The sequence below is a fragment of the Sminthopsis crassicaudata genome, chromosome 3 (assembly GCF_048593235.1).
Source record: "Sminthopsis crassicaudata isolate SCR6 chromosome 3, ASM4859323v1, whole genome shotgun sequence".
In the NCBI taxonomy this organism is placed as follows: Eukaryota; Metazoa; Chordata; class Mammalia; order Dasyuromorphia; family Dasyuridae; genus Sminthopsis; species Sminthopsis crassicaudata.
In genome coordinates this window covers 205,557,354-205,582,160 of record NC_133619.1, presented here as the reverse complement: position 1 = coordinate 205,582,160, position 24,807 = coordinate 205,557,354, and positions in this window count along the sequence as shown.

Below are 24,807 nucleotides of genomic sequence, written 5' to 3'. Positions count from 1 at the left end.
TATATAGTTCCCAATTGAAAAGGAAACATCAGAAACACTAGACTCAATTGAATGGGATATAGAGAGGAACAAGTATCTAAGGGAATGGATTTTCCCAAAGTAAATAACTGGAATTATTGCCTGCACATTCACTCATTCCACTGTATAGGATTCCTGTTAAGAATCCTTTGATCAGCTTTAGATATACAGAAGAGGATGGATTTTGCCCAAAAAGATCCATTGAAGCAAATAGCAGAGAATTAACATCAACTATATAGTTCCCAATTGAAAAGGAAATATCAGAAACACTAGACTCAATTGAATGGGAAATAGAGAGGAACAAGTATCGAAGGGAATGGATTTTCCCCAAGGAAATAACTGGAACTATTGCCTGAACATTCACTCATTCCACTGTATAGCATTCCTGTTAAGAATCTTTGATCAGCTTTAGATATAAAGAAGATGAGGGATTTTTCCCAAAAAGTTCCATTGAAGCAAATGTGAGAGAATTGACATCAAGTATAGAGTTCCCAATTGGAAAGGAAACATCCGGAACACTACACTCAATAAAATGGGAAATAGAGAGGAACAAGTATCCAAAGGAATGGATTTTCCCAAAGAAAATAACTGGAACTATTGCCTGCACATAAACTCATTCCACTGTATAGGATTCCTGTTAAGAAACTTTGATCAGCTTTACATATAAAGAAGATGAGTGATTTTTCCTAAAAAGTTCCATTGAAGCAAATGGGAGAGAATTAACATCAACTTTATAGTTCCCAATTGAAAAGGAAACATCAGAAACACTAGACTCAATTGAATGGGAAATAGAGAACAAGTATCCAAAGGAATGGAGTTTTCCAAAGGAAATAACTGGAACTATTGCCTGCACATTCACTCATTCCACTGTATAGCATTCCTGTTAAGAATCCTTTGATCAGCTTTAGATATACATGAGAGGATGGATTTTGCCCAAAAAGTTCCATTGAAGCAAATGGGAGAGAATTAACATCAACTATATAGTTCCCAATTGAAAAGGAAACATCAGAAACACTAGACTCAATTGAATGGGAAATAGAGAGGAAAAAGCATTTAAGGGAATGAATGGATTTTCCCAAAGGAAATAACTGGAACTATTGCCTGCACATTCACTCATTCCACTGTATAGGATTCCTGTTAAGAATCCTTTGATCAGCTTTAGATATACAGAAGATGATGGGTTTTGCCCAAAAATTTCCATTGAAGCAAATTGGAGAGAATTAACATCAACTCCATAATTCCCAATTGAACAGGAAACATCAGGAACACTACACTCAATTGAATGGGAAATACAGAGGAACAAATTTGCAAAGGAATGGATGTTCCCAAAGGAAGTAACTGGAACTATTGCCTGCACATTCACTCATTCCACTGTATAGCATTCCTGTTAAGAATCCTTTGATCAGCTTTAGATATACATAAGAGGATGGATTTTGCCCAAAAAGTTCCATTGAAGCAAATAGGAGAGAATTAACATCAACTTTATAGTTCCCAATTGAAAAGGAAACATCAGGAACACTAGACTCAATAGAATGGGAAATCGAGAGGAACAAGTATCTAAGGGAATGGATTTTCCCAAAGGAAATAAATGGAACTATTGCCTGCACATTCACTCATTCCACTGTATAGGATTCCTGTTAAGAATCTTTGATCAGCTTTAGATATAAAGAAGATGAGGAATTTTTCCCAAAAAGTTCCATTGAAGCAAATGTGAGAGAATTGACATCAAGTATAGAGTTCCCAATTGGAAAGGAAACATCCGGAACACTACACTCAATAAAATGGGAAATTGAGAAGAACAAGTATCCAAAGGAATGGATTTTCCCAAAGAAAATAACTGGAACTATTGCCTGCACATAAACTCATTCCACTGTATAGGATTCCTGTTAAGAAACTTTGATCAGCTTTACATATAAAGAAGATGAGTGATTTTTCCTAAAAAGTTCCATTGAAGCAAATGGGAGAGAATTAACATCAACTTTATAGTTCCCAATTGAAAAGGAAACATCAGAAACACTAGACTCAATTGAATGGGAAATAGAGAAGAACAAGTATCCAAAGGAATGGAGTTTTCCAAAGGAAATAACTGGAACTATTGCCTGCACATTCACTCATTCCACTGTATAGGATTCCTGTTAAGAAACTTTGATCAGCTTTACATATAAAGAAGATGAGTGATTTTTCCTAAAAAGTTCCATTGAAGCAAATGTGAGAGAATTGACTTCAAGTATAGAGTTCCCAATTGAAAAGGAAACATCAGGAACACTACCCTCAATAAAATGGGAAATAGAGAAGAACAAGTATCCAAAGGAATGGATTTTCCCAAAGGAAATAACTCGAACTATTGGGTGCACATTCACTCATTCCACTGTATAGGATTCCTGTTAAGAATCCTTTGATCATCCTTAGATATACAGAAGAGGATGGATTTTGCCCAAAAAGTTCCATTGAAGCAAATAGCAGAGAATTTACATCAACTATATAGTTCCCAATTGAAAAGGAAACTTTAGGAACACTAGACTCAATTTAATGGGAAATAGAGAGGAACAAGTATCCAAAGGAATGGATGTTTCCAAAAGGAAATAACTGGAACTATTGCCTGCACATTCACTCATTCCACTGTATAGGATTCCTGTTAAGAATCCTTTGATCAGCTTTAGATGTACAGAAGAGGATGGATTTTGCCCAAAAAGTTCCATTGAAGCAAATAGCAGAGAATTAACATCAACTATATAGTTCCCAATTGAAAAGGAAATATCAGAAACACTAGACTCAATTGAATGGGAAATAGAGAGGAACAAGTATCTAAGGGAATGGATTTTCCCCAAGGAAATAACTGGAACTATTTCCTGAACATTCACTCATTCCACTGTATAGCATTCCTGTTAAGAATCTTTGATCAGCTTTAGATATAAAGAAGATGAGGGATTTTTCCCAAAAAGTTCCATTGAAGCAAATGTGAGAGAATTAACCTCAAGTATATAGTTCCCAATTGAAAAGGAAACATCAGGACCACTACACTCAATAGAATGGGAAATAGAGAGGAACAAGTATCCAAAGGAATGGATTTTCCCAAAGGAAATAACTCGAACTATTGGGTGCACATTCACTCATTCCACTGTATAGGATTCCTGTTAAGAATCCTTTGATCAGGTTTAGATATACAGAAGATGATGGGTTTTGCCCAAAAATTTCCATTGAAGCAAATTGGAGAGAATTAACATCAACTCTATAATTCCCAATTGAAAAGGAAACATTAGGAACACTAGACTCAATTGAATGGGAAATAGAGAGGAACAAGTATCCAAAGGAATGGATGTTCCCAAAGGAAATAACTGGAACTATTGCCAGCTCATTCACTCATTCCACTGTATAGCATTCCTGTTAAGAATCCTTTGATCAGCTTTAGATATACAGAAGAGGATGGATTTTGCCCAAAAAGTTCCATTGAAGCAAATGTGAGAGAATTGACATCAAGTATAGAGTTCCCAATTGGAAAGGAAACATCAGCAACACTACCCTCAATAAAATGGGAAATAGAGAAGAACAAGTATCCAAAGGAATGGATTTTCCCAAAGGAAATAACTCGAACTATTGGGTGCACATTCACTCATTCCACTGTATAGGATTCCTGTTAAGAATCCTTTGATCAGCTTTAGATATACAGAAGAGAATGGATTTTGCCCAAAAAGTTCCATTGAAGCAAATAGCAGAGAATTATCATCAACTATATAGTTCCCAATTGAAAAGGAAACATCAGAAACACTAGACTCAATTGAATGGGAAATAGAGAGGAACAAGTATCTAAGGGAATGGATTTTCCCAAAGTAAATAACTGGAATTATTGCCTGCACATTCACTCATTCCACTGTATAGGATTCCTGTTAAGAAACTTTGATCAGCTTTACATATAAAGAAGATGAGTGATTTTTCCTAAAAAGTTCCATTGAAGCAAATGGGAGAGAATTAACATCAACTTTATAGTTCCCAATTGAAAAGGAAACATCAGAAACACTAGACTCAATTGAATGGGAAATAGAGAAGAACAAGTATCCAAAGGAATGGAGTTTTCCAAAGGAAATAACTGGAACTATTGCCTGCACATTCACTCATTCCACTGTATAGGATTCCTGTTAAGAAACTTTGATCAGCTTTACATATAAAGAAGATGAGTGATTTTTCCTAAAAAGTTCCATTGAAGCAAATGTGAGAGAATTGACTTCAAGTATAGAGTTCCCAATTGAAAAGGAAACATCAGGAACACTACCCTCAATAAAATGGGAAATAGAGAAGAACAAGTATCCAAAGGAATGGATTTTCCCAAAGGAAATAACTCGAACTATTGGGTGCACATTCACTCATTCCACTGTATAGGATTCCTGTTAAGAATCCTTTGATCAGCTTTAGATATACAGAAGAGGATGGATTTTGCCCAAAAAGTTCCATTGAAGCAAATAGCAGAGAATTTACATCAACTATATAGTTCCCAATTGAAAAGGAAACATTAGGAACACTAGACTCAATTTAATGGGAAATAGAGAGGAACAAGTATCCAAAGGAATGGATGTTTCCAAAAGGAAATAACTGGAACTATTGCCTGCACATTCACTCATTCCACTGTATAGGATTCCTGTTAAGAATCCTTTGATCAGCTTTAGATGTACAGAAGAGGATGGATTTTGCCCAAAAAGTTCCATTGAAGCAAATAGCAGAGAATTAACATCAACTATATAGTTCCCAATTGAAAAGGAAATATCAGAAACACTAGACTCAATTGAATGGGAAATAGAGAGGAACAAGTATCTAAGGGAATGGATTTTCCCCAAGGAAATAACTGGAACTATTTCCTGAACATTCACTCATTCCACTGTATAGCATTCCTGTTAAGAATCTTTGATCAGCTTTAGATATAAAGAAGATGAGGGATTTTTCCCAAAAAGTTCCATTGAAGCAAATGTGAGAGAATTAACCTCAAGTATATAGTTCCCAATTGAAAAGGAAACATCAGGACCACTACACTCAATAGAATGGGAAATAGAGAGGAACAAGTATCCAAAGGAATGGATTTTCCCAAAGGAAATAACTCGAACTATTGGGTGCACATTCAGTCATTCCACTGTATAGGATTCCTGTTAAGAATCCTTTGATCAGGTTTAGATATACAGAAGATGATGGGTTTTGCCCAAAAATTTCCATTGAAGCAAATTGGAGAGAATTAACATCAACTCTATAATTCCCAATTGAAAAGGAAACATTAGGAACACTAGACTCAATTGAATGGGAAATAGAGAGGAACAAGTATCCAAAGGAATGGATGTTCCCAAAGGAAATAACTGGAACTATTGCCAGCTCATTCACTCATTCCACTGTATAGCATTCCTGTTAAGAATCCTTTGATCAGCTTTAGATATACAGAAGAGGATGGATTTTGCCCAAAAAGTTCCATTGAAGCAAATGGGAGAGAATTATCATCAACTATAAAGTTCCAAATTGAAAAGGAAACATCAGGAACACTATACTCAATTGAAAGGGAAATAGAGAGGAACAAGTATCCAAAGGAATGGATTTTCCCAAAGAAAATAACTGGAAGTATTGCCTGCCCATTCACTCATTCCACTGTATAGGATTCCTGTTAAGAATTTTTGATGCGCTTTAGATATAAAGAAGATGAGTGATTTTTCCCAAAAAGTTCCATTGAAGCAAATGTGAGAGAATTAACATCAAGTATAGAGTTCCCAATTGAAAAGGAAACATCAGGAACACTACCCTCAATAAAATGGGAAATAGAGAAGGAGAAGTATCGAAAGGAATGGATTTTCCCAAAGGAAATAACTCGAACTACTGGGTGCACATTCACTCATTCCACTGTTTAGGATTCCTTTTAAGAATCCTTTGATCAGCTTTAGATATACAGAAGAGACTGGATTTTGACCAAAAAGTTTCATTGCAGCAAATAGCAGAGAATTATCATCAACTATATAGTTCCCAATTGAAAAGGAAACATCAGAAACACTAGACTCAATTGAATGGGAAATAGCGAAGAAAAAGTATCTAAGGGAATGAATGGATTTTCCCAAAGGAAATAACTGGAACTATTGCCTGCACATTCACTCATTCCACTGTATAGGATTCCTGTTAAGAATCCTTTGATCAGCTTTAGATATACAGAAGATGGTGGGTTTTGCCCAAAAATTTCCATTGAAGCAAATTGGAGAGAATTAACATCAACACTATAATTCCCAATTGAAAAGGAAACATTAGGAACACTAGACTCAATTGAATGGGAAATAGAGAGGAACAAGTATCCAAAGGAATGGATGTTCCCAAAGGAAATAACTGGAACTATTGCCAGCTCATTCACTCATTCCACTGTATAGCATTCCTGTTAAGAATCCTTTGATCACCTTTAGATATACAGAAGAGGATGGATTTTGCCCAAAAAGTTCCATTGAAGCAAATGGGAGAGAATTATCATCAACTATAAAGTTCCAAATTGAAAAGGAAACATCAGGAACACTAGACTCAATTGAAAGGGAAATAGAGAGGAACAAGTATCCAAAGGAATGGATTTTCCCCAAGGAAATAACTGGAACTATTGCCTGAACATTCACTCATTCCACTGTATAGCATTCCTGTTAAGAATCTTTGATCAGCTTTAGATATAAAGAAGATGAGGGATTTTTCCCAAATAGTTCCATTGAAGCAAATGTGAGAGAATTAACCTCAAGTATATAGTTCCCAATTGAAAAGGAAACATCAGTAACACTACACTCAATAGAATGGGAAATAGAGAGGAACAAGTATCCAAAGGAATGGATTTTCCCAAAGAAAATAACTGGAACTATTGCCTGCACATAAACTCATTCCACTGTATAGGATTCCTGTTAAGAAACTTTGATCAGCTTTACATATAAAGAAGATGAGTGATTTTTCCTAAAAAGTTCCATTGAAGCAAATGGGAGAGAATTAACATCAACTTTATAGTTCCCAATTGAAAAGGAAACATCAGAAACACTAGACTCAATTGAATGGGAAATAGAGAAGAACAAGTATCCAAAGGAATGGAGTTTTCCAAAGGAAATAACTGGAACTATTGCCTGCACATTCACTCATTCCACTGTATAGCATTCCTGTTAAGAATCCTTTGATCAGCTTTAGATATACATGAGAGGATGGATTTTGCCCAAAAAGTTCCATTGAAGCAAATGGGAGAGAATTAACATCAACTATATAGTTCCCAATTGAAAAGGAAACATCAGAAACACTAGACTCAATTGAATGGGAAATAGAGAGGAAAAAGTATTTAAGGGAATGAATGGATTTTCCCAAAGGAAATAACTGGAACTATTGCCTGCACATTCACTCATTCCACTGTATAGGATTCCTGTTAAGAATCCTTTGATCAGCTTTAGATATACAGAAGATGATGGGTTTTGCCCAAAAATTTCCATTGAAGCAAATTGGAGAGAATTAACATCAACTCCATAATTCCCAATTGAACAGGAAACATTAGGAACACTACACTCAATTGAATGGGAAATAGAGAGGAACAAATTTGCAAAGGAATGGATGTTCCCAAAGGAAGTAACTGGAACTATTGCCTGCACATTCACTCATTCCACTGTATAGCATTCCTGTTAAGAATCCTTTGATCAGCTTTAGATATACATAAGAGGATGGATTTTGCCCAAAAAGTTCCATTGAAGCAAATAGGAGCGAATTAACATCAACTTTATAGTTCCCAATTGAAAAGGAAACATCAGGAACACTAGACTCAATAGAATGGGAAATCGAGAGGAACAAGTATCTAAGGGAATGGATTTTCCCAAAGGAAATAACTGGAACTATTGCCTGCACATTCACTCATTCCACTGTATAGGATTCCTGTTAAGAATCTTTGATCAGCTTTAGATATAAAGAAGATGAGGAATTTTTCCCAAAAAGTTCCATTGAAGCAAATGTGAGAGAATTGACATCAAGTATAGAGTTCCCAATTGGAAAGGAAACATCCGGAACACTACACTCAATAAAATGGGAAATTGAGAAGAACAAGTATCCAAAGGAATGGATTTTCCCAAAGAAAATAACTGGAACTATTGCCTGCACATAAACTCATTCCACTGTATAGGATTCCTGTTAAGAAACTTTGATCAGCTTTACATATAAAGAAGATGAGTGATTTTTCCTAAAAAGTTCCATTGAAGCAAATGGGAGAGAATTAACATCAACTTTATAGTTCCCAATTGAAAAGGAAACATCAGAAACACTAGACTCAATTGAATGGGAAATAGAGAGGAACAAGTATCCAAAGGAATGGATGTTCCCAAAGGAAATAACTGGAACTATTGCCAGCTCATTCACTCATTCCACTGTATAGCATTCCTGTTAAGAATCCTTTGATCAGCTTTAGATATACAGAAGAGGATGGATTTTGCCCAAAAAGTTCCATTGAAGCAAATGTGAGAGAATTGACATCAAGTATAGAGTTCCCAATTGGAAAGGAAACATCAGGAACACTACCCTCAATAAAATGGGAAATAGAGAAGAACAAGTATCCAAAGGAATGGATTTTCCCAAAGGAAATAACTCGAACTATTGGGTGCACATTCACTCATTCCACTGTATAGGATTCCTGTTAAGAATCCTTTGATCAGCTTTAGATATACAGAAGAGGATGGATTTTGCCCAAAAAGTTCCATTGAAGCAAATAGCAGAGAATTATCATCAACTATATAGTTCCCAATTGAAAAGGAAACATCAGAAACACTAGACTCAATTGAATGGGAAATAGAGAGGAACAAGTATCCAAGGGAATGGATTTTCCCAAAGGAAATAACTCGAACTATTGGGTGCACATTCACTCATTCCACTGTATAGGATTCCTGTTAAGAATCCTTTGATCAGCTTTAGATATACAGAAGAGGATGGATTTTGCCCAAAAAGTTCCATTGAAGCAAATAGCAGAGAATTATCATCAACTATATAGTTCCCAATTGAAAAGGAAACATCAGAAACACTAGACTCAATTGAATGGGAAATAGAGAAGAACAAGTATCCAAAGGAATGGATTTTCCCAAAGGAAATAACTCGAACTATTGGGTGCACATTCACTCATTCCACTGTATAGGATTCCTGTTAAGCATCCTTTGATCAGCTTTAGATATACAGAAGAGGATGGATTTTGCCCAAAAAGTTCCATTGAAGCAAATAGCAGAGAATTATCATCAACTATATAGTTCCCAATTGAAAAGGAAACATCAGAAACACTAGACTCAATTGAATGGGAAATAGAGAGGAACAAGTATCTAAGGGAATGGATTTTCCCAAAGTAAATAACTGGAATTATTGCCTGCACATTCACTCATTCCACTGTATAGGATTCCTGTTAAGAATCCTTTGATCAGCTTTAGATATACAGAAGAGGATGGATTTTGCCCAAAAAGTTCCATTGAAGCAAATAGCAGAGAATTAACATCAACTATATAGTTCCCAATTGAAAAGGAAATATCAGAAACACTAGACTCAATTGAATGGGAAATAGAGAGGAACAAGTATCGAAGGGAATGGATTTTCCCCAAGGAAATAACTGGAACTATTGCCTGAACATTCACTCATTCCACTGTATAGCATTCCTGTTAAGAATCTTTGATCAGCTTTAGATATAAAGAAGATGAGGGATTTTTCCCAAATAGTTCCATTGAAGCAAATGTGAGAGAATTAACCTCAAGTATATAGTTCCCAATTGAAAAGGAAACATCAGTAACACTACACTCAATAGAATGGGAAATAGAGAGGAACAAGTATCCAAAGGAATGGATTTTCCCAAAGAAAATAACTGGAACTATTGCCTGCACATAAACTCATTCCACTGTATAGGATTCCTGTTAAGAAACTTTGATCAGCTTTACATATAAAGAAGATGAGTGATTTTTCCTAAAAAGTTCCATTGAAGCAAATGGGAGAGAATTAACATCAACTTTATAGTTCCCAATTGAAAAGGAAACATCAGAAACACTAGACTCAATTGAATGGGAAATAGAGAAGAACAAGTATCCAAAGGAATGGAGTTTTCCAAAGGAAATAACTGGAACTATTGCCTGCACATTCACTCATTCCACTGTATAGCATTCCTGTTAAGAATCCTTTGATCAGCTTTAGATATACATGAGAGGATGGATTTTGCCCAAAAAGTTCCATTGAAGCAAATGGGAGAGAATTAACATCAACTATATAGTTCCCAATTGAAAAGGAAACATCAGAAACACTAGACTCAATTGAATGGGAAATAGAGAGGAAAAAGCATTTAAGGGAATGAATGGATTTTCCCAAAGGAAATAACTGGAACTATTGCCTGCACATTCACTCATTCCACTGTATAGGATTCCTGTTAAGAATCCTTTGATCAGCTTTAGATATACAGAAGATGATGGGTTTTGCCCAAAAATTTCCATTGAAGCAAATTGGAGAGAATTAACATCAACTCCATAATTCCCAATTGAACAGGAAACATTAGGAACACTACACTCAATTGAATGCGAAATAGAGAGGAACAAATTTGCAAAGGAATGGATGTTCCCAAAGGAAGTAACTGGAACTATTGCCTGCTCATTCCACTGTATAGCATTCCTGTTAAGAATCCTTTGATCAGCTTTAGATATACATAAGAGGATGGATTTTGCCCAAAAAGTTCCATTGAAGCAAATAGGAGAGAATTAACATCAACTTTATAGTTCCCAATTGAAAAGGAAACATCAGGAACACTAGACTCAATAGAATGGGAAATCGAGAGGAACAAGTATCTAAGGGAATGGATTTTCCCAAAGGAAATAACTGGAACTATTGCCTGCACATTCACTCATTCCACTGTATAGGATTCCTGTTAAGAATCTTTGATCAGCTTTAGATATAAAGAAGATGAGGAATTTTTCCCAAAAAGTTCCATTGAAGCAAATGTGAGAGAATTGACATCAAGTATAGAGTTCCCAATTGGAAAGGAAACATCCGGAACACTACACTCAATAAAATGGGAAATTGAGAAGAACAAGTATCCAAAGGAATGGATTTTCCCAAAGAAAATAACTGGAACTATTGCCTACACATAAACTCATTCCACTGTATAGGATTCCTGTTAAGAAACTTTGATTAGCTTTACATATAAAGAAGATGAGTGATTTTTCCTAAAAAGTTCCATTGAAGCAAATGGGAGAGAATTAACATCAACTTTATAGTTCCCAATTGAAAAGGAAACATCAGAAACACTAGACTCAATTGAATGGGAAATAGAGAAGAACAAGTATCCAAAGGAATGGAGTTTTCCAAAGGAAATAACTGGAACTATTGCCTGCACATTCACTCATTCCACTGTATAGGATTCCTGTTAAGAAACTTTGATCAGCTTTACATATAAAGAAGATGAGTGATTTTTCCTAAAAAGTTCCATTGAAGCAAATGTGAGAGAATTGACTTCAAGTATAGAGTTCCCAATTGAAAAGGAAACATCAGGAACACTACCCTCAATAAAATGGGAAATAGAGAAGAACAAGTATCCAAAGGAATGGATTTTCCCAAAGGAAATAACTCGAACTATTGGGTGCACAATCACTCATTCCACTGTATAGGATTCCTTTTAAGAATCCTTTGATCATCTTTAGATATACAGAAGAGGATGGATTTTGCCCAAAAAGTTCCATTGAAGCAAATAGCAGAGAATTTACATCAACTATATAGTTCCCAATTGAAAAGGAAACATTAGGAACACTAGACTCAATTTAATGGGAAATAGAGAGGAACAAGTATCCAAAGGAATGGATGTTTCCAAAAGGAAATAACTGGAACTATTGCCTGCACATTCACTCATTCCACTGTATAGGATTCCTGTTAAGAATCCTTTGATCAGCTTTAGATGTACAGAAGAGGATGGATTTTGCCCAAAAAGTTCCATTGAAGCAAATAGCAGAGAATTAACATCAACTATATAGTTCCCAATTGAAAAGGAAATATCAGAAACACTAGACTCAATTGAATGGGAAATAGAGAGGAACAAGTATCTAAGGGAATGGATTTTCCCCAAGGAAATAACTGGAACTATTTCCTGAACATTCACTCATTCCACTGTATAGCATTCCTGTTAAAAATCTTTGATCAGCTTTAGATATAAAGAAGATGAGGGATTTTTCCCAAAAAGTTCCATTGAAGCAAATGTGAGAGAATTAACCTCAAGTATATAGTTCCCAATTGAAAAGGAAACATCAGGACCACTACACTCAATAGAATGGGAAATAGAGAGGAACAAGTATCCAAAGGAATGGATTTTCCCAAAGGAAATAACTCGAACTATTGGGTGCACATTCACTCATTCCACCGTATAGGATTCCTGTTAAGAATCCTTTGATCAGGTTTAGATATACAGAAGATGATGGGTTTTGCCCAAAAATTTCCATTGAAGCAAATTGGAGAGAATTAACATCAACTCTATAATTCCCAATTGAAAAGGAAACATTAGGAACACTAGACTCAATTGAATGGGAAATAGAGAGGAACAAGTATCCAAAGGAATGGATGTTCCCAAAGGAAATAACTGGAACTATTGCCAGCTCATTCACTCATTCCACTGTATAGCATTCCTGTTAAGAATCCTTTGATCAGCTTTAGACATACAGAAGAGGATGGATTTTGCCCAAAAAGTTCCATTGAAGCAAATGTGAGAGAATTGACATCAAGTATAGAGTTCCCAATTGGAAAGGAAACATCAGGAACACTACCCTCAATAAAATGGGAAATAGAGAAGAACAAGTATCCAAAGGAATGGATTTTCCCAAAGGAAATAACTCGAATTATTGGGTGCACATTCACTCATTCCACTGTATAGGATTCCTGTTAAGAATCCTTTGATCAGCTTTAGATATACAGAAGAGGATGGATTTTGCCCAAAAAGTTCCATTGAAGCAAATAGCAGAGAATTATCATCAACTATATAATTCCCAATTGAAAAGGAAACATCAGAAACACTAGACTCAATTGAATGGGAAATAGAGAGGAACAAGTATCTAAGGGAATGGATTTTCCCAAAGTAAATAACTGGAATTATTGCCTGCACATTCACTCATTCCACTGTATAGGATTCCTGTTAAGAATCCTTTGATCAGCTTTAGATATACAGAAGAGGATGGATTTTGCCCAAAAAGTTCCATTGAAGCAAATAGCAGAGAATTAACATCAACTATATAGTTCCCAATTGAAAAGGAAATATCAGAAACACTAGACTCAATTGAATGGGAAATAGAGAGGAACAAGTATCGAAGGGAATGGATTTTCCCCAAGGAAATAACTGGAACTATTGCCTGAACATTCACTCATTCCACTGTATAGCATTCCTGTTAAGAATCTTTGATCAGCTTTAGATATAAAGAAGATGAGGGATTTTTCCCAAATAGTTCCATTGAAGCAAATGTGAGAGAATTAACCTCAAGTATATAGTTCCCAATTGAAAAGGAAACATCAGTAACACTACACTCAATAGAATGGGAAATAGAGAGGAACAAGTATCCAAAGGAATGGATTTTCCCAAAGAAAATAACTGGAACTATTGCCTGCACATAAACTCATTCCACTGTATAGGATTCCTGTTAAGAAACTTTGATCAGCTTTACATATAAAGAAGATGAGTGATTTTTCCTAAAAAGTTCCATTGAAGCAAATGGGAGAGAATTAACATCAACTTTATAGTTCCCAATTGAAAAGGAAACATCAGAAACACTAGACTCAATTGAATGGGAAATAGAGAAGAACAAGTATCCAAAGGAATGGAGTTTTCCAAAGGAAATAACTGGAACTATTGCCTGCACATTCACTCATTCCACTGTATAGCATTCCTGTTAAGAATCCTTTGATCAGCTTTAGATATACATGAGAGGATGGATTTTGCCCAAAAAGTTCCATTGAAGCAAATGGGAGAGAATTAACATCAACTATATAGTTCCCAATTGAAAAGGAAACATCAGAAACACTAGACTCAATTGAATGGGAAATAGAGAGGAAAAAGCATTTAAGGGAATGAATGGATTTTCCCAAAGGAAATAACTGGAACTATTGCCTGCACATTCACTCATTCCACTGTATAGGATTCCTGTTAAGAATCCTTTGATCAGCTTTAGATATACAGAAGATGATGGGTTTTGCCCAAAAATTTCCATTGAAGCAAATTGGAGAGAATTAACATCAACTCCATAATTCCCAATTGAACAGGAAACATTAGGAACACTACACTCAATTGAATGGGAAATAGAGAGGAACAAATTTGCAAAGGAATGGATGTTCCCAAAGGAAGTAACTGGAACTATTGCCTGCTCATTCCACTGTATAGCATTCCTGTTAAGAATCCTTTGATCAGCTTTAGATATACATAAGAGGATGGATTTTGCCCAAAAAGTTCCATTGAAGCAAATAGGAGAGAATTAACATCAACTTTATAGTTCCCAATTGAAAAGGAAACATCAGGAACACTAGACTCAATAGAATGGGAAATCGAGAGGAACAAGTATCTAAGGGAATGGATTTTCCCAAAGGAAATAACTGGAACTATTGCCTGCACATTCACTCATTCCACTGTATAGGATTCCTGTTAAGAATCTTTGATCAGCTTTAGATATAAAGAAGGTGAGGAATTTTTCCCAAAAAGTTCCATTGAAGCAAATGTGAGAGAATTGACATCAAGTATAGAGTTCCCAATTGGAAAGGAAACATCCGGAACACTACACTCAATAAAATGGGAAATTGAGAAGAACAAGTATCCAAAGGAATGGATTTTCCCAAAGAAAATAACTGGAACTATTGCCTGCACATAAACTCATTCCACTGTATAGGATTCCTGTTAAGAAACTTTGATCAGCTTTACATATAAAGAAGATGAGTGATTTTTCCTAAAAAGTTCCATTGAAGCAAATGGGAGAGAATTAACATCAACTTTATAGTTCCCAATTGAAAAGGAAACATCAGAAACACTAGACTCAATTGAATGGGAAATAGAGAAGAACAAGTATCCAAAGGAATGGAGTTTTCCAAAGGAAATAACTGGAACTATTGCCTGCACATTCACTCATTCCACTGTATAGGATTCCTGTTAAGAAACTTTGATCAGCTTTACATATAAAGAAGATGAGTGATTTTTCCTAAAAAGTTCCATTGAAGCAAATGTGAGAGAATTGACTTCAAGTATAGAGTTCCCAATTGAAAAGGAAACATCAGGAACACTACCCTCAATAAAATGGGAAATAGAGAAGAACAAGTATCCAAAGGAATGGATTTTCCCAAAGGAAATAACTCGAACTATTGGGTGCACATTCACTCATTCCACTGTATAGGATTCCTGTTAAGAATCCTTTGATCATCTTTAGATATACAGAAGAGGATGGATTTTGCCCAAAAAGTTCCATTGAAGCAAATAGCAGAGAATTTACATCAACTATATAGTTCCCAATTGAAAAGGAAACATTAGGAACACTAGACTCAATTTAATGGGAAATAGAGAGGAACAAGTATCCAAAGGAATGGATGTTTCCAAAAGGAAATAACTGGAACTATTGCCTGCACATTCACTCATTCCACTGTATAGGATTCCTGTTAAGAATCCTTTGATCAGCTTTAGATGTACAGAAGAGGATGGATTTTGCCCAAAAAGTTCCATTGAAGCAAATAGCAGAGAATTAACATCAACTATATAGTTCCCAATTGAAAAGGAAATATCAGAAACACTAGACTCAATTGAATGGGAAATAGAGAGGAACAAGTATCTAAGGGAATGGATTTTCCCCAAGGAAATAACTGGAACTATTTCCTGAACATTCACTCATTCCACTGTATAGCATTCCTGTTAAGAATCTTTGATCAGCTTTAGATATAAAGAAGATGAGGGATTTTTCCCAAAAAGTTCCATTGAAGCAAATGTGAGAGAATTAACCTCAAGTATATAGTTCCCAATTGAAAAGGAAACATCAGGACCACTACACTCAATAGAATGGGAAATAGAGAGGAACAAGTATCCAAAGGAATGGATTTTCCCAAAGGAAATAACTCGAACTATTGGGTGCACATTCACTCATTCCACTGTATAGGATTCCTGTTAAGAATCCTTTGATCAGGTTTAGATATACAGAAGATGATGGGTTTTGCCCAAAAATTTCCATTGAAGCAAATTGGAGAGAATTAACATCAACTCTATAATTCCCAATTGAAAAGGAAACATTAGGAACACTAGACTCAATTGAATGGGAAATAGAGAGGAACAAGTATCCAAAGGAATGGATGTTCCCAAAGGAAATAACTGGAACTATTGCCAGCTCATTCACTCATTCCACTGTATAGCATTCCTGTTAAGAATCCTTTGATCAGCTTTAGATATACAGAAGAGGATGGATTTTGCCCAAAAAGTTCCATTGAAGCAAATGTGAGAGAATTGACATCAAGTATAGAGTTCCCAATTGGAAAGGAAACATCAGGAACACTACCCTCAATAAAATGGGAAATAGAGAAGAACAAGTATCCAAAGGAATGGATTTTCCCAAAGGAAATAACTCGAACTATTGGGTGCACATTCACTCATTCCACTGTATAGGATTCCTGTTAAGAATCCTTTGATCAGTTTTAGATATACAGAAGAGGATGGATTTTGCCCAAAAAGTTCCATTGAAGCAAATAGCAGAGAATTATCATCAACTATATAGTTCCCAATTGAAAAGGAAACATCAGAAACACTAGACTCAATTGAATGGGAAATAGAGAGGAACAAGTATCTAAGGGAATGGATTTTCCCAAAGTAAATAACTGGAATTATTGCCTGCACATTCACTCATTCCACTGTATAGGATTCCTGTTAAGAATCCTTTGATCAGCTTTAGATATACAGAAGAGGATGGATTTTGCCCAAAAAGTTCCATTGAAGCAAATAGCAGAGAATTAACATCAACTATATAGTTCCCAATTGAAAAGGAAATATCAGAAACACTAGACTCAATAGAATGGGAAATCGAGAGGAACAAGTATCTAAGGGAATGGATTTTCCCAAAGGAAATAACTGGAACTATTGCCTGCACATTCACTCATTCCACTGTATAGGATTCCTGTTAAGAATCTTTGATCAGCTTTAGATATAAAGAAGATGAGGGATTTTTCCCAAAAAGTTCCATTGAAGCAAATGTGAGAGAATTGACATCAAGTATAGAGTTCCCAATTGGAAAGGAAACATCAGGAACACTACCCTCAATAAAATGGGAAATAGAGAAGAACAAGTATCCAAAGGAATGGATTTTCCCAAAGGAAATAACTCGAACTATTGGGTGCACATTCACTCATTCCACTGTATAGGATTCCTGTTAAGCATCCTTTGATCAGCTTTAGATATACAGAAGAGGATGGATTTTGCCCAAAAAGTTCCATTGAAGCAAATAGCAGAGAATTATCATCAACTATATAGTTCCCAATTGAAAAGGAAACATCAGAAACACTAGACTCAATTGAATGGGAAATAGAGAGGAACAAGTATCTAAGGGAATGGATTTTCCCAAAGTAAATAACTGGAATTATTGCCTGCACATTCACTCATTCCACTGTATAGGATTCCTGTTAAGAATCCTTTGATCAGCTTTAGATATACAGAAGAGGATGGATTTTGCCCAAAAAGTTCCATTGAAGCAAATAGCAGAGAATTAACATCAACTATATAGTTCCCAATTGAAAAGGAAATATCAGAAACACTAGACTCAATTGAATGGGAAATAGAGAGGAACAAGTATCGAAGGGAATGGATTTTCCCCAAGGAAATAACTGGAACTATTGCCTGAACATTCACTCATTCCACTGTATAGCATTCCTGTTAAGAATCTTTGATCAGCTTTAGATATAAAGAAGATGAGGGATTTTTCCCAAATAGTTCCATTGAAGCAAATGTGAGAGAATTAACCTCAAGTATATAGTTCCCAATTGAAAAGGAAACATCAGTAACACTACACTCAATAGAATGGGAAATAGAGAGGAACAAGTATCCAAAGGAATGGATTTTCCCAAAGAAAATAACTGGAACTATTGCCTGCACATAAACTCATTCCACTGTATAGGATTCCTGTTAAGAAACTTTGATCAGCTTTACATATAAAGAAGATGAGTGATTTTTCCTAAAAAGTTCCATTGAAGCAAATGGGAGAGAATTAACATCAACTTTATAGTTCCCAATTGAAAAGGAAACATCAGAAACACTAGACTCAATTGAATGGGAAATAGAGAAGAACAAGTATCCAAAGGAATGGAGTTTTCCAAAGGAAATAACTGGAACTATTGCCTGCACATTCACTCATTCCACTGTATAGCATTCCTGTTAAGAATCCTTTGATCAGCTTTAGATATACATGAGAGGATGGATTTTGCCCAAAAAGTTCCATTGAAGCAAATGGGAGAGAATTAACATCAACTATATAGTTCCCAATTGAAAAGGAAACATCAGAAACACTAGACTCAATTGAATGGGAAATAGAGAGGAAAAAGCATTTAAGGGAATGAATGGATTTTCCCAAAGGAAATAACTGGAACTATTGCCTGCACATTCACTCATTCCACTGTATAGGATTCCTGTTAAGAATCCTTTGATCAGCTTTAGATATACAGAAGATGATGGGTTTTGCCCAAAAATTTCCATTGAAGCAAATTGGAGAGAATTAACATCAACTCCATAATTCCCAATTGAACAGGAAACATTAGGAACACTACACTCAATTGAATGGGAAATAGAGAGGAACAAATTTGCAAAGGAATGGATGTTCCCAAAGGAAGTAACTGGAACTATTGCCTGCTCATTCCACTGTATAGCATTCCTGTTAAGAATCCTTTGATCAGCTTTAGATATACATAAGAGGATGGATTTTGCCCAAAAAGTTCCATTGAAGCAAATAGGAGAGAATTAACATCAACTTTATAGTTCCCAATTGAAAAGGAAACATCAGGAACACTAGACTCAATAGAATGGGAAATCGAGAGGAACAAGTATCTAAGGGAATGGATTTTCCCAAAGGAAATAACTGGAACTATTGCCTGCACATTCACTCATTCCACTGTATAGGATTCCTGTTAAGAATCTTTGATCAGCTTTAGATATAAAGAAGATGAGGAATTTTTCCCAAAAAGTTCCATTGAAGCAAATGTGAGAGAATTGACATCAAGTATAGAGTTCCCAATTGGAAAAGAAACATCCGGAACACTACACTCAATAAAATGGGAAATTGAGAAGAACAAGTATCCAAAGGAATGGATTTTCCCAAAGAAAATAACTGGAACTATTGCCTGCACATAAACTCATTCCACTGTATAGGATTCCTGTTAAGAAACTTTGATCAGCTTTACATATAAAGAAGATGAGTGATTTTTCCTAAAAAGTTCCATTGAAGCAAATGGGAGAGAATTAACATCAACTTTATAGTTCCCAATTGAAAAGGAAACATCAGAAACACTAGACTCAATTGAATGGGAAATAGAGAAGAACAAGTATCCAAAGGAATGGAGTTTTCCAAAGGAAATAACTGGAACTATTGCCTGCACATTCACTCATTCCACTGTATAGGATTCCTGTTAAGAAACTTTGATCAGCTTTACATATAAAGAAGATGAGTGATTTTTCCTAAAAAGTTCCATTGAAGCAAATGTGAGAGAATTGACTTCAAGTATAGAGTTCCCAGTTGAAAAGGAAACATCAGGAACACTACCCTCAATAAAATGGGAAATAGAGAAGAACAAGTATCCAAAGGAATGGATTTTCCCAAAGGAAATAACTCGAACTATTGGGTGCACATTCACTCATTCCACTGTATAGGATTCCTGTTAAGAATCCTTTGATCATCTTTAGATATACAGAAGAGGATGGATTTTGCCCAAAAAGTTCCATTGAAGCAAATAGCAGAGAATTATCATCAACTATATAGTTCCCAATTGAAAAGGAAACATTAGGAACACTAGACTCAATTTAATGGGAAATAGAGAGGAACAAGTATCCAAAGGAATGGATGTTTCCAAAAGGAAATAACTGGAACTATTGCCTGCACATTCACTCATTCCACTGTATAGGATTCCTGTTAAGAATCCTTTGATCAGCTTTAGATGTACAGAAGAGGATGGATTTTGCCCAAAAAGTTCCATTGAAGCAAATAGCAGAGAATTAACATCAACTATATAGTTCCCAATTGAAAAGGAAATATCAGAAACACTAGACTCAATTGAATGGGAAATAGAGAGGAACAAGTATCTAAGGGAATGGATTTTCCCCAAGGAAATAACTGGAACTATTTCCTGAACATTCACTCATTCCACTGTATAGCATTCCTGTTAAGAATCTTTGATCAGCTTTAGATATAAAGAAGATGAGGGATTTTTCCCAAAAAGTTCCATTGAAGCAAATGTGAGAGAATTAACCTCAAGTATATAGTTCCCAATTGAAAAGGAAACATCAGGACCACTACACTCAATAGAATGGGAAATAGAGAGGAACAAGTATCCAAAGGAATGGATTTTCCCAAAGGAAATAACTCGAACTATTGGGTGCACATTCACTCATTCCACTGTATAGGATTCCTGTTAAGAATCCTTTGATCAGGTTTAGATATACAGAAGATGATGGGTTTTGCCCAAAAATTTCCATTGAAGCAAATTGGAGAGAATTAACATCAACTCTATAATTCCCAATTGAAAAGGAAACATTAGGAACACTAGACTCAATTGAATGGGAAATAGAGAGGAACAAGTATCCAAAGGAATGGATGTTCCCAAAGGAAATAACTGGAACTATTGCCAGCTCATTCACTCATTCCACTGTATAGCATTCCTGTTAAGAATCCTTTGATCAGCTTTAGATATACAGAAGAGGATGGATTTTGCCCAAAAAGTTCCATTGAAGCAAATGTGAGAGAATTGACATCAAGTATAGAGTTCCCAATTGGAAAGGAAACATCAGGAACACTACCCTCAATAAAATGGGAAATAGAGAAGAACAAGTATCCAAAGGAATGGATTTTCCCAAAGGAAATAACTCGAACTATTGGGTGCACATTCACTCATTCCACTGTATAGGATTCCTGTTAAGAATCCTTTGATCAGCTTTAGATATACAGAAGAGGATGGATTTTGCCCAAAAAGTTCCATTGAAGCAAATAGCAGAGAATTATCATCAACTATATAGTTCCCAATTGAAAAGGAAACATCAGAAACACTAGACTCAATTGAATGGGAAATAGAGAGGAACAAGTATCTAAGGGAATGGATTTTCCCAAAGTAAATAACTGGAATTATTGCCTGCACATTCACTCATTCCACTGTATAGGATTCCTGTTAAGAATCCTTTGATCAGCTTTAGATATACAGAAGAGGATGGATTTTGCCCAAAAAGTTCCATTGAAGCAAATAGCAGAGAATTAACATCAACTATATAGTTCCCAATTGAAAAGGAAATATCAGAAACACTAGACTCAATAGAATGGGAAATCGAGAGGAACAAGTATCTAAGGGAATGGATTTTCCCAAAGGAAATAACTGGAACTATTGCCTGCACATTCACTCATTCCACTGTATAGGATTCCTGTTAAGAATCTTTGATCAGCTTTAGATATAAAGAAGATGAGGGATTTTTCCCAAAAAGTTCCATTGAAGCAAATGTGAGAGAATTGACATCAAGTATAGAGTTCCCAATTGGAAAGGAAACATCAGGAACACTACCCTCAATAAAATGGGAAATAGAGAAGAACAAGTATCCAAAGGAATGGATTTTCCCAAAGGAAATAACTCGAACTATTGGGTGCACATTCACTCATTCCACTGTATAGGATTCCTGTTAAGCATCCTTTGATCAGCTTTAGATATACAGAAGAGGATGGATTTTGCCCAAAAAGTTCCATTGAAGCAAATAGCAGAGAATTATCATCAACTATATAGTTCCCAATTGAAAAGGAAACATCAGAAACACTAGACTCAATTGAATGGGAAATAGAGAGGAACAAGTATCTAAGGGAATGGATTTTCCCAAAGTAAATAACTGGAATTATTGCCTGCACATTCACTCATTCCACTGTATAGGATTCCTGTTAAGAATCCTTTGATCAGCTTTAGATATACAGAAGAGGATGGATTTTGCCCAAAAAGTTCCATTGAAGCAAATAGCAGAGAATTAACATCAACTATATAGTTCCCAATTGAAAAGGAAATATCAGAAACACTAGACTCAATTGAATGGGAAATAGAGAGGAACAAGTATCGAAGGGAATGGATTTTCCCCAAGGAAATAACTGGAACTATTGCCTGAACATTCACTCATTCCACTGTATAGCATTCCTGTTAAGAATCTTTGATCAGCTTTAGATATAAAGAAGATTAGGGATTTTTCCCAAATAGTTCCATTGAAGCAAATGTGAGAGAATTAACCTCAAGTATATAGTTCCCAATTGAAAAGGAAACATCAGTAACACTACACTCAATAGAATGGGAAATAGAGAGGAACAAGTATCCAAAGGAATGGATTTTCCCAAAGAAAATAACTGGAACTATTGCCTGCACATAAACTCATTCCACTGTATAGGATTCCTGTTAAGAAACTTTGATCAGCTTTACATATAAAGAAGATGAGTGATTTTTCCTAAAAAGTTCCATTGAAGCAAATGGGAGAGAATTAACATCAACTTTATAGTTCCCAATTGAAAAGGAAACATCAGAAACACTAGACTCAATTGAATGGGAAATAGAGAAGAACAAGTATCCAAAGGAATGGAGTTTTCCAAAGGAAATAACTGGAACTATTGCCTGCACATTCACTCATTCCACTGTATAGCATTCCTGTTAAGAATCCTTTGATCAGCTTTAGATATACATGAGAGGATGGATTTTGCCCAAAAAGTTCCATTGAAGCAAATGGGAGAGAATTAACATCAACTATATAGTTCCCAATTGAAAAGGAAACATCAGAAACACTAGACTCAATTGAATGGGAAATAGAGAGGAAAAAGCATTTAAGGGAATGAATGGATTTTCCCAAAGGAAATAACTGGAACTATTGCCTGCACATTCACTCATTCCACTGTATAGGATTCCTGTTAAGAATCCTTTGATCAGCTTTAGATATACAGAAGATGATGGGTTTTGCCCAAAAATTTCCATTGAAGCAAATTGGAGAGAATTAACATCAACTCCATAATTCCCAATTGAACAGGAAACATTAGGAACACTACACTCAATTGAATGGGAAATAGAGAGGAACAAATTTGCAAAGGAATGGATGTTCCCAAAGGAAGTAACTGGAACTATTGCCTGCTCATTCCACTGTATAGCATTCCTGTTAAGAATCCTTTGATCAGCTTTAGATATACATAAGAGGATGTATTTTGCCCAAAAAGTTCCATTGAAGCAAATAGGAGAGAATTAACATCAACTTTATAGTTCCCAATTGAAAAGGAAACATCAGGAACACTAGACTCAATAGAATGGGAAATCGAGAGGAACAAGTATCTAAGGGAATGGATTTTCCCAAAGGAAATAACTGGAACTATTGCCTGCACATTCACTCATTCCACTGTATAGGATTCCTGTTAAGAATCTTTGATCAGCTTTAGATATAAAGAAGATGAGGAATTTTTCCCAAAAAGTTCCATTGAAGCAAATGTGAGAGAATTGACATCAAGTATAGAGTTCCCAATTGGAAAGGAAACATCCGGAACACTACACTCAATAAAATGGGAAATTGAGAAGAACAAGTATCCAAAGGAATGGATTTTCCCAAAGAAAATAACTGGAACTATTGCCTGCACATAAACTCATTCCACTGTATAGGATTCCTGTTAAGAAACTTTGATCAGCTTTACATATAAAGAAGATGAGTGATTTTTCCTAAAAAGTTCCATTGAAGCAAATGGGAGAGAATTAACATCAACTTTATAGTTCCCAATTGAAAAGGAAACATCAGAAACACTAGACTCAATTGAATGGGAAATAGAGAAGAACAAGTATCCAAAGGAATGGAGTTTTCCAAAGGAAATAACTGGAACTATTGCCTGCACATTCACTCATTCCACTGTATAGGATTCCTGTTAAGAAACTTTGATCAGCTTTACATATAAAGAAGATGAGTGATTTTTCCTAAAAAGTTCCATTGAAGCAAATGTGAGAGAATTGACTTCAAGTATATAGTTCCCAATTGAAAAGGAAACATCAGGACCACTACACTCAATAGAATGGGAAATAGAGAGGAACAAGTATCCAAAGGAATGGATTTTCCCAAAGGAAATAACTCGAACTATTGGGTGCACATTCACTCATTCCACTGTATAGGATTCCTGTTAAGAATCCTTTGATCAGGTTTAGATATACAGAAGATGATGGGTTTTGCCCAAAAATTTCCATTGAAGCAAATTTGAGAGAATTAACATCAACTCTATAATTCCCAATTGAAAAGGAAACATTAGGAACACTAGACTCAATTGAATGGGAAATAGAGAGGAACAAGTATCCAAAGGAATGGATGTTCCCAAAGGAAATAACTGGAACTATTGCCAGCTCATTCACTCATTCCACTGTATAGCATTCCTGTTAAGAATCCTTTGATCAGCTTTAGATATACAGAAGAGGATGGATTTTGCCCAAAAAGTTCCATTGAAGCAAATGTGAGAGAATTGACATCAAGTATAGAGTTCCCAATTGGAAAGGAAACATCAGGAACACTACCCTCAATAAAATGGGAAATAGAGAAGAACAAGTATCCAAAGGAATGGATTTTCCCAA